The sequence below is a fragment of the Felis catus genome, chromosome F1, assembly GCF_018350175.1.
Source record: "Felis catus isolate Fca126 chromosome F1, F.catus_Fca126_mat1.0, whole genome shotgun sequence".
Lineage (NCBI taxonomy): Eukaryota > Metazoa > Chordata > Mammalia > Carnivora > Felidae > Felis > Felis catus.
Genome location: NC_058384.1, coordinates 18,039,957 through 18,052,318, shown reverse-complemented (window position 1 = coordinate 18,052,318; position 12,362 = coordinate 18,039,957). Strand labels below are relative to the sequence as shown.

General features: G+C 42.5%; 1 protein-coding gene across 7 annotated transcripts in view; it reads right to left on the bottom strand.

The window, feature by feature from the left end:
- PAPPA2 (pappalysin 2) overlaps positions 1-11,465 on the bottom strand; it is a 527,743-nt gene extending 516,278 nt beyond the window's left edge. For all 7 annotated transcript variants that reach the window (XM_045048405.1, XM_045048402.1, XM_045048410.1 and 4 more), the window contains exon 1: positions 11,343-11,465. The gene's annotated coding sequence lies outside the window, so the exon portion shown is untranslated. The remainder of the gene's footprint in view (positions 1-11,342) is intronic.
- Positions 11,466-12,362: the final 897 nt, after the last annotated feature.

Below are 12,362 nucleotides of genomic sequence, written 5' to 3'. Positions count from 1 at the left end.
TCCCAAAAATAAATAAACGTTGAAAAAAAAAAATTAAAAAAAAAAAAAAAAAGTTTCTGACTTACTGGACTTCATGTTGACAACTCACTATTTATACTACATCTTCTACAGTTATGCATGATTTGTTTTATTTTTTGATTAGCTGGATTACAAATTCAAGTAATATTTTCCAAATATATTTTTTAAAGATTTATTTAAGTAATCTCTACACCCAACGTGGGGCTGGAACTCACAACCCCAAGATCAAGAGTCACACGCTCTACTGACGGAGCCAGCCAAGGGCCCTTCAATTATGACATTTTACAGACTTTCTGTTACCACTGCACATTAAAGACAACTCAGCAAGATATACAATCCCAGGGTCACACCTTTCAGTCAATTATCAATCAAATGAAAGGTTTTTGAGTACTTACTTTGTGCCAGGTACTAGGAATCCAAAAATGATCCCTGCCCTTATAAGGATGACATTGAAAACATAATTTTAAGGAAGTTAAATATTACAAAAAGTGGCATACAGGAAGCTAAAGGAATATAAAGTAATTTAACCTAGTTTAGATTTAACCCGGTTTGAAGGGAGATATTCCTGAAGAAATGAGATTTGAGACCAAAAGGATAATTAAGAGTCAGCAGGTAAAGCATGAGAGGTGGTAGAAAAACCAGGGGTGGTCCTGCGTGTACAAAGGGCTTGAGGTGGAGAGAGGAATAGTCATCCCAGATGAAGCGATAAGGAGTACGTTTATCCACAGAGAACTTAAAACAAAAAATAAAACCTACTAAAAGTCTACTTTTTATCAGCAGTATGAGTCAGCCATTCTAAACAGTATCAGCGGTAAAACACTTCCCAGACTTCCGACTTCAGCAAGGACCTCTAAAGAGCTTGAAAGCGGTCATTCTGTACTTAAAACAAGAAAAGTTGGGCAAACTAGAAATCAATGATTTTTCTTGGACTCATTAGAGAACTGTGGCTGCAGGACAAATCACCACCCCAAATTCTGGAGAAACAGGCTCATTCAGGGACACAGCTGAAATCTGCTTACCTGAAGCCGAACTGCTGGAGCCATAAACTGGCAGAAACATTTCAGTGGTTATACTGACAAACGCCAGTCTGCACAGGGACCAGCATGGGAGCGAGGAAATAAATCCGGAGAGCCGCAGTCTTGGGGGGACTACCGCAACCTCACAGATTTTTACCTCCAGTAGCCCCACCAGTTTCTCATGGTGAAGATCCAAGCAAGATCCCTTTGTGGCTGTGGAAGGGTGTGGGGAGAAGGGAGAAAAATCGTATAGTCCAGAGCTTTCTCCATAACACAGCAGGCCTACTCTGCAGGAGAAAAGACCATCAAACATGATAAAGGCAAGTGTGTGACTCCAGCCCCATCCAACCTTCCTATCTCTTCTAAGAGAAAGGAACAAAGCTAAGAAAAACTTGTGAAGGTCATAGCCTGCAGACACGCTAAAAGCCCACTGAAACGCTGACGTTTAATCGTGAGATTACAGGATATTCCCCTTTCCTGCAAGTGCACGCTCTCTCCAGTGAGGAGGTCTCAGGAAAGCCCAAACATCACAGGAAGATCAAAAACAAGATACTAGAAGAACTATGTCAGGGCTCACACTACATCCAGTTTCGGGATGCTTTTATCCTAAGAACGGGAGCTAGCCAAGACTGTCCTTTCTCACCACGCCTCTTTAACATCTGTCTTAGTTCAGGCTGCAATAACAAATTACCATAGACTGGGTGGTTTAAACAAGACACATTCATTTCTCACAGCTCTGAAGGCTGGGAAGTTGAGAACAGGGTATCGAATGCTCAGTAAGGGCCCTCTTCCTGGTTATATCCTCAAATAGCCTTTCCTTGATGCAAACAAGCAGAAAAAGAGATTCGTACCTTTTCCTCTTTTATAAGGACATTAATCCTATCATAAGGGCTCCACCCTCATAACCCAAGGTGCTTATTACTTCCCAAAACCTCACCCAAATACCATCTCATTTGGGGTTAGTGTTTCAACATATGAATTTGGGGAAAACAAAAACCCTCAGTCCACAGCAATATTATATTGCAAGTCCTGGCTACTGCAATAAAACAAGCAACAGAAATAAAATGCATGTAGATTGGAAAGGAAGAAATAAAATGGTTCTTGCTTGCAAATGACATGATTGCCTATATAGAAATTCCCAAAAACCTACCGCATTTCTGGAACTATAGGCATACCTCAGAGATGCAGGTTCAGTCCCAGACCATCACAATGAAGCAAATATCACAATAAAACAAGTCAAATGATTTCCTTTGGTTTCCCGGTGCAAACGTAAAAGTTACGTTTATGCCATACTGTAGTATATAGAGTGTGCAAAAGCATTATGTCTAAAGGAACAAGTACATACCTTAATTAAAAAATACTCTATGCTTGGGGCGCCTGACTGGCTCAGGTGGTAAGCATCTGACTTTGGCTTAGGTCATGATCTCATGGTTCTTGAGTTCAAGTCCCACATCTGAGGAGCTCAAGCCCAGCTTCAGGTGACCCCTGCCCCTCTTCCTCTCTCTCTCTCTCTCTCTCTCTCTCTCTCTCTCTGACCCTCACTCACTTGTGCCCTCTCTCTCTCTCAAAAAAAAAAAAAAAAAGCAATACTCTATGCTAAAAAATAAGCTAACCATCATCTAAGCTTTTAACAAGTCATCAACACTGATCACAGATCACCATAACAAACATAATAGTACTGGAAAAGTTGGAAATATTGTGAGAATTACCAAAATGTGACACACAGTCACAAAGTAAGCAAATGATGTTGGAAAATGGCACCAATAGACTTGTTTGATGCAGGGTTGCCACAATCTTCAATTTGTAAAAAACACAGTATCTGTAAAGCACAGTAAAATGAAATGCAATAAAAGGAGATATTCCTGTAATAACCTATTATACCAAGGTTGCAGGATACAAGATTAATATATAAAAGTCTATTGCTTTCCTATATACCAGCAACGAACAATCAGAATTTAAAATTCTTGGGGGGAAGCCTGGGTGGCTACTCTAGATTTCGGTTCAGGTCATGATCTCAGGGCTGTGAGACGGGAGCCCCACATTGGGCTCCATGCTGGGTGTGGGGTCTGCTTAATTACTTTCTCTCTCCCTCTACCCCCTCTGCCCCCCCGCCAAATAAAAGAAATAAAACAATTTTTTAAAACCTATAATAGCAACTCATCCTGCCAAATAAGTAAATAAAGAATACTTGGGTGTAAACCTAACAAAATATTTGCAATATTTATAAGTGGAAACTATAAAATTCTGATAAAAAATGAAAGTTCTAAATGAACAGATGTTTCATGTTCATATATTAATAGATTCAATATTATTAAGATGTTAATTCTTCCAACATGATCTGTAGATTTGATGCAATTCAAATCACATTCTTTTCAAGCTATTTTGTGGATACTGGCAAAATGATTCTAAAGTTTATATAGAAAGACAAAAGACATAGAATAGCCAACATAATGCTGAAAACAAAGTTGGAAGACTCAAATCACCTGATTTCAAGGCTTACTATAAAGCTACAGTAATCAAGAGAGTACAGTATCCATAAAAAAAAAATCATAGACACATAGAGCAACAGAACAGAGAGCCCAGAAATATCCCCATAAAATACTGTCAACTGATTTTGACAAAGGGGTGTCAAAGAAAAAATTGTCACCACTTGTTAAAGATAGCAAGTAAGAGATTATTAAACAGGAATTATTGCAATAGGATCTGAAGAAGGAGAGAGAGAGAGACACACGTCTCTCAATTCTGAATACGACAAGGACAAATGGAGATTTGTAGCCAAGGAGCAGGTGGGATTCAGAGAATGGAAAATACTAAAAGGAAACATTGGAGTAAGGGGGATTCTTGCCAGACCCACCCAGCAGGGGATTCTTGCTAAAGACAGGCCATGGTGATAAGATATTGAGGATGAGAGATTAGGAATCTGATGTGATATCAAGGGTCATTACTTACTAAGAATGGGGATTCTTCCAAACTGATTTAGAATTCTTGCTAAAACTGAACTAAGCAAGCCAAGGACAGGGCGCAAAGTTGGGGCCTAGTAGACAAGAGGGCCAAGAGGAGCCTGACCAAGGTTCGGTCAAGGAGAGTGTCAGGAGTAAAGACAATTGAATGAAAAAAAAAGAAAGTCTTTTCAACAAATGATGTGCAACAATTGGATGTCCATATGCGAGGAGGAGGAGGAGGAGGAGGAATGAAACTAGACTTACACTTTTCACAAAAATTAATTCAAAATAGACCATAAGGGGCACCTTGGTGGCTCAGTCGGTTAAGCATCCAACTTCAGCTCAGGTCATAATCTCCCAGTTTGTGAGTTTGAATCCAGCATCAGGTTCTCTGCTGTCAGCGCAGAGCCTGCTTTGGATCCTCTATCCCCCTCTCTCTCTGCGCCTCCCCAGCTCCTTCATTCTCTCTCTCTCTCTCTCTCAAAAATAAACGTCGAAACAGACCATAAATCTAAACATAAAATACAAACACAAAAAACTCCTAAAACATAAGAGAAAATCTCAGTGACCCTGGATTTGGAAATGTATTTCATTTTTATTTTTTCAAACTTCCTTGGCAATGAATTTTTAGATACAACACAAAAGCATCATGCATTTAAAAAATAAATTGGATTCTATTAAGACATTTTTTTTAAGTCTCTTTAAGAACTGTAAGTTGTGTCAACCAAAATCTACACATGAACAAAGAAACTCATATGAAGGTCCTATAAAATGACCAATAAAATAATCAAACCTTTGGAAAATCTGATAATGAACACAAGAAAATAAGCATAAAATACCACAAAATAGGAAAGAAGGCCAACCTCACTTATGACTATAAAAACAAAAATCCTGAATAAAGACAGGTAAATTTAATTTACCAATGTGTTAAAAAGATAACACTCCATGACCAAGTAAGATTTATTCCAGGACCACAAGGGTGGTTCCACATCAGGAAATCCATTAATGTGACTTACTCCAGTAAGAAAGAGTTATTTGGTTATTTTGGTTACATGGTTACCATATTTTGATAGATGCCAAAAAGACATTTGATACAAATATAATACCCATCCTTATAGATATTAATATACATTACCATAATGTACACAGGGGAGGGAAGAAACACAAAATGAGTAATATCTATAGGAATGAAATTATAAAACTTCACTGTAAAACTTCACATTTTGATATGTTTCTATATTGTTTTATTTTTTTCCCAATGAGCTTGTATTACTTTTTGTAAAAATAATGATTAAAAAAAAATAAACCTTGCAGGAAGCACTGAATTACAAGTTACACAGAAAATAACGCAAAACTTTCTTCAGGTAGTTGTGATTTATATTCAGTACCAATAGAAAGAATACAGTCCAGAGAATGGATGAAGAGAAAGAATATATAACAGAGCATAGAAATAACTATTTTAAAAAATACATGAGAGGAGCACCAGGGTGGCTCAGCCAGTTAAACGTCCAACTTTGGCTCAGGTTGTTATCTCAGAGTTCCTGAGTTCCAGGCCCCAGTAGGGCTCTGTGCTGACAGTGGGGAGCCTGCTTCAGCTCTGTCTCCCTCTCTCTCTGCCCCTCCCGTGCCAAAAGAAATTAGCATTTAAAAAAACCTATGAGACCTTGTTTGACTTTAAAATACTACAAAAACAGGGGCGCCTGAGTGGCTCAGTCAGTTGAGCATCCGACTTCAATTCAGGTCAGACTTCAATTCAGGTCATGATCTCACGGTTCTTGGGTTCAAGCCCTGTGTCGGGCTCTGTCCTGACAGCACAGAGCCTGGAGCCTGCTTTGGATTCTGTGTCTCCCTCTCTCTCTCTGCTCCTCTCCTGCTCACGCTATGTCTCTCTCTCAAAAATAAATAAAGATTAAAAAAATATTTAAAAAAAATAAATAAATAAAACACTACAAAAACAAATCAAAAGATAAGCCTCAGACTGAGAAAAAATATTTACAAAACACATATCTAAGGACTTATATCCAAAATATATAACTCTTAAAATTCAACAAGTAAAAAAAAAAAAAAAAAAATTCAAAAAAAAATTTTTTAACATTTATTTTTGAGAGAGAAAGTGTGAAAGGGGAAGGGGAGGGGGGGGAACAGAGGATCTAAAGCAGGCTCTGCACTGCTAGCAGCGAGCCCGACGTGGGGCTCAAACTCACAAATTGTGAGAGATCATGATCTGAGTCAAAGTCTGACACTCAACCAACTGAGCCACCCAGGGGCCCCAAAAACTCAATTTTTTTTTTTAACGTTTATTTATTTTTGAGACAGAGAGAGACAGAGCATGAACGGGGGAGGGGCAGAGAGAGAGGGAGACACAGAATCTGAAACAAGATCCAGGCTCTGAGCCATCAGCCCAGAGCCTGACGCAGGGCTTGAACTCAGGGACTGCGAGATTGTGACCTGACCGAAGTCGGACGCTTAACCGACTGAACCACCCGGGCGCCCCCCAAAAACTCAATTTTTAAAACAGGCAAGAGATCTGGACATCACACCAAAGAAAATAAACAGACGGCAAATGAGGGCAAGAAAAGATGCACAACATGATTTGCCATTGGGGAAATACAAATTAAAACAACGACCTTCCACTACACCCCTTTTAGAATGGCTCAAATCCAGGGGCTTAGTCGGTTAAGTGATCGACTTCCGCTCAGGTCATGATCTCACGGTTGGTGAGTTCTAGCCCCACGTTGGGCTCTGTGCTGACAGCTCTCTCTGTGCCTCTCTCTCTCTCTGCCCCTCCCCCACTTGCAGTCTACCTCTCTTTCTCTCAAAAATAAACATTAAAAAAAAATTTTTTTAAAAGAATGGCTAAAATGCAGAGCACTGACATCAAATGCTGTGAAGAATGTGGAGCAGCACGAACACTCTTTGCTGGTGGGAACGCAAATGGTGGGAATGCAAATGGTGGGTATGCAAATGGTGGCAATGCAAAATGGTGAAACCAGTTTGGAAGACAATTTGGCAATTTCTTACAAAGCTAAACATACTTTTCTTATATGGTCCAGCAATTGTGCTCATAGGTATTTCCTCAACTGATTTCAAAACTTGTGTCAATACCGGGCGCCTGGGTGGCTCAGTCGGTTGAGCATCCGACTTTGGCTCAGGTCATGATTTCGTGGTCTGTGAGTTTGAGCCCCATGTCAGGCTCTGTGCTGACAGCTCAGAGCCTGGAGCCTGCTTCGGATTCTGTGTCTCCCTCTCTCTCTGCTCCTCCTCCACTCATGCTCTGTCTCTCTCTCTCTCTCTCTCTCTCTCTCTCTCTCTCTCTCAAAAATAAAAAATAGATATTGAAAAAAATTAATAAAAACTTGTGTCAACACTAAACTCTATACGATAATACATAATACAATATACATAACTGCCAAAACTGGAAGCAGACAAGATCTCCTCAATGGGTAAATAATTTGTGCTATATCCATATAATGGAATATTATTTAAAGATAAAAACAGGGGCGCCTGGGTGGCGCAGTCGGTTAAGCGTCCGACTTCAGCCAGGTCACGATCTCGCGGTCTGTGAGTTCGAGCCCCGCGTCAGGCTCTGGGCTGATGGCTCAGAGCCTGGAGCCTGTTTCCGATTCTGTGTCTCCCTCTCTCTCCGCCCCTCCCCCGTTCATGCTCTATCTCTCTCTGTCCCAAAAATAAATAAACGTTGAAAAAAAAATTTTTTTAAAGATAAAAACAAATGAGGCATCAAACCATGAAAAGACAGGGAGGAACCTTAAATGTATACTGCTAAGTGAAAGAAGCCAATCTGAAAAGGCTGTATGATTCCAAATATATGACATTCTGGAATAAACTATGGAGACTAAAAAGATCAGCAGTTGCCAGACATGAGGAGATGAGGAGAAGGGATAAGGTGAAGTACAAGGGATTATTTTCATGGCAACGAAGCCACTCTCTATGATACTATAACTGTGGATATATAATACTATGCATTTGACAAAACTCCTAGAACATCACAGCATAAACAGTGAATCTTAGTATATGAAAATTTAAAGGAAAATCATTTATGTTTTTTAATGTTTATTTATTTTTGAGAGAGAGAGAGACAGAGTGTGAGTGGAGAAGGACCAGAGAGAGAGCAGAAGACACAGAATCTGAAGCAGGCTCCAGGCTCCCAGCTGTCAGCACAGAGCCTGATGCGGGACTCGAGCTCACAGACCATGAGATCATGGCCTAAGATGAAGTCAGATGCTTAACTGACTGAACCACCCAGGCACCCCTACAGGAAAATCATTTAGAAGTGGCAGAGATCCTAGAAAAAAATGCAGATTGTGACAAAATAATCTAATTGCATTACAAGTCAGCAAAACAACCTCACTAATGGGGAAGATGGTGCTGATCCAAGTAACTCTGGAAATAAGTGGAGGCTTTAAGATTAAAGTCAAAAGATGCGGTGCCTGGGTGGCTCAGTCGGTTGGGCGTCCGACTTGGGCTCAGGTCATGATCTCACACTCCGTGAGTTCGAGCCCAGCATCAGGCTCTGTGCTGACAGCTCAGAGCCTGGAGCCTGCTTCAGATTCTCTGTCTCCCTCTCTCTCTGCCCCTCCCCTGCTCATGCTCTGTCTCTCTCTGTCTCTAAATAAAAACATTAAAAATAAATAAAGTAAAAAAAAAAAAACCGTCCATAGAACCATAGTCTCATTCCCATTGGGGCTTAATTTTCGATACTGCTATTCTTGTATACTACAATCAATGCACTGGAATTGAAGTAGATGGGTGGGATGGTGTGGCAGGGGGGAGGGGGACTTGGGGGAGCCAATGTTCTCACTGTTGAAATGGGAATTTGCAAACAAGCAAGGGGAGTGCTCACTTCAGCAGCATATACACAAACAAACAAGGGGAGGAGGCCACAAAGATCCCTGTGGTAATGGACTGGAGCTGGAGAGAGTATGAACTTATGTTTAGCTTAATGAATAGTTACATATAAAAAAATTTATAGATGCGTGTATATACACTTGTTAGCATATACACATATATTTCCTTCATCTGTCAGCTGAGCAATGACAACCCAGTATCAAAAAATACACCTAGCATCCAGATCTTGGATCTTAATACTCTTCTCTAATAAAAGGAACCAGAGTGCCTTGGAGAAACAGCTGAATCCAGAACTGGGGCAGGAAACATCCAACACAAAACTGGACCATCTTTCAGTGCCAGAAAGGAAGAAGTACTAAAAACAAACAAATAAACAAAATCAGAACGATAAGGGTATGTCAAAGGGACCCAGGAGCCAACTGAAAGAGCTCCCAGTGACCAAAGCTGGGACCATTTAAGCATAAACAACATAAAGTAGTACTGGATTATAACCAAAAGTATTAAAAAAAAAAAATCCATGAGCCCATATGGATATAAAAAAATGACTGAATAAATAAGTACATGGTAGAGAAGAGACAAATTTCCTGTATAGAAGAATTACAAATAATTTATGTAGATACTCTGTCTTCATAGACGTAAAGCTTACCTCCCTGCTCCTTAAGTAAGAGCTGCCTATGATGACTTCTTTCCAAAGACTGCAGTATGGAAAGAAGGGTGATGAGGAGAAGAAAGCGTACAGAAATGACAAATAACCACCTCAGCCGGGTGATCAAGATGATCAGTCATGCTGCTAGAAAATATTTTTGATATAATGTAATGAAAAAAGGTAATTTATTTCTGTGGCTTTGTTCCCCAAGATCCACAAGTTCAAACTAATCATAAGAAAAACATCAGACAAATGCCAAGTGAGGAACATTCTATATAATACCTAGCCAATACTCCTCAAAACTGTCACAGTGTTGGAAAGTCCAGGGGCACCTGGGTGGCTCAGTAAGTTGAGCATCTGACTTCGGCTCAGGTCATGATCTCCGGATTGCTGAGTTAAGCCCCACATCGGGGTCGCTAATGTCAGCCCAGAACCCACTCCAGATCTTCTGTCTCCTCTCTCTGCGCTTGCCCCGCCTATACTCTGTCAAAAATAAAATATATTTTTTAATTTTTTTAACCTTTATTTATTTTTGAGACAGAGAGAGACAGAGCATGAACGGGGGAGGGTCAAAGAGAGGGAGACACAGAATCTGAAACGGGCTCCAGAGCCTGACGCGGGGCTCGAACTCACGGACTGCGACACCACGACCTGAGCCGAAGTCGGACGCTTAACCAACTGAGCCACCCAGGTGCCCCCAAAATAAAATATTTTTTAAAAAATGGGAAGTCTGAGAAACCATCCAAGAAGAGCCTAGAGGGACACGATGCTTTATTACATGTAATGTACCATGGATAGGGTCCTGGAACAGCACTATATTAGGTAAAAAGTAAGAAAATATGAATAAGCATGGACTTCAATTAATAACAATGTATCAAAGAAGCTGGCCCCCCCAAAAGGACCCACCCCCAGGATGTAGGATGTGGCCCAGCCCTCATATAGAATTTCATCTTACATTCTACCTGCCTGATATGTAGAGAACCCCGATCCTTAAAATTTAGGTTGTCCACTGAGAATACCCCAAATAATCCCCCCAATACTCCAAGCGGTGGAGGCAAATGGAAATCCTCTCTGGAGGAATGTGACTCTGTCCTGGCCTAATGTTATTGCTACGATGTGTAGAGGCTGCTTTTAGGCAACAGGCTTGAGCAACAGAAGCGGGATCAAGGCACAAAGACCCACAGCGACCACCTGGTTGAATACAGACATGCACATCAGGCGACCCACCTCAAAGTAGCCACAGGCCCTAAGTGACCAATGGGCTACTTATAACCAGGTGCGGTTAACAAAAAATAGAAAATCCCACCCGACAGCACACCTCCTCACTTTCCCCCTTTACAAATTAGCCCCCACCCACTGCCTTGTTGGAGCCGGTCTATGCGGTCCTGCCCACAGCTCTTTTGCAATGTACTCAATAAACTTCTGGCGCCATTGTTCCGCCGCAGGTAAATCCTATCACTTCCTGCCACCAGTTTGCACTCAATCCGGTCGCCTTACATCTGGGAGCCCCCAGGCCATTGGAGGAGACACACCACATTCTAGTGACCCAAATAACCACGTGCATAAACAAACAAGAAACCACGGGCAAGAACAAGCAGGAAAACGGAGCAGAAAAGAGACACAAAAATTTCACTTGGACGCAAGTGACCCAGGGACGCCCCTGTCTTCCGGCCTCCCACCAGCCTCTAACCTCTTCTCGAGCCGCAGCCTCCGGAACCGTCTTCTCCGCGACCCTCCGCCCCGGCCAGCAGCCGACACAACATTTGAGCTTCACGCCCCGTGGGCCACGAGCTCCCGGGCTCACCCGAACGACTCCACGGCCCGCTCCCCGGCACCTGCGGGCCTCGCACCCACCTGTCTCGGAGCTGCCGCTCGGCCAAGACCTGGTGGCTCCCGAGGACGTGGGTCCCACCGCCGCGGGACCCGAGCGGAGCCGAACCAGGCCCCCTGGACCTGCGGGCCCGGGGCCCCCACGCGGACGCCCGGCTCGGTGGCTTCCGGACGGCCACTTCCTGCACGAGGCCGCGCCGCTCCTCGGAAGACGCCCGGCACGCGACTCACCTCCGCAGGCCGCGGGCTGCGCCGGCGCGTTCCCTTCCGAAGGCCCACCCTCCGGCCCCGCTAGGAGCCTCGGAGGGGCCCCGCTGGCCTCCCCCACGGAGCCCGGGCTTCTGCCTGAACCGCTCCGGGCGCCTGCAGCTGGCTCCCAAGCGGTGGGCCAAATGCAAACAATAAGGCTTCTTGCAGCAAAGAGTAAAAACGTATACAACTTCTCCCTCTCTGGGTGCAGATTCACACGCTGCCACCCCCACCCCACCACGAGCACACTACTAGGGAGGGGGGCATTTCTTTTAACAAATCGTACAAATTTGACCAAAACGTTACACAAAGCAATTTTTAAAGAAATGACTGGAGCAAGGAGAGCAAAGGAGAGATCGTAGACGAGTCAGAGAGCCAGGAAGAAGGCCCTTCAGGCTGTTGAAAGAACTTGGGCTTTAAGAGACGGAGAAGACACTAGTTTTCAAAAAGAAAGTGACATAACAAGATGTGCTTTTGCAGCAGATTTGAAATTCACACATGATGGTGCCTTGCAAAAATAAAACTTTATTTTCTGTTAACACAGGCTCAAAGTCCTCACTTAGTGGATATACGGACACATTTTTAGTGGGAATGATGACCCCGGGGAAAATTTTAATTACTTCTCTATTAACACAACTTCTTTGAGAATAAATATGTAGTGTTTCTTTCCCCTCTTCCTTTTCTGCCCCTATCCCCTGGCAATAGGGGACAAAATTCCTGGGTGACTTATGTTGTATGCTATTAGAAATGTGTGATACAGGTGCCTTCCTTTGATACTTTGGCCTCCTGTTTCTG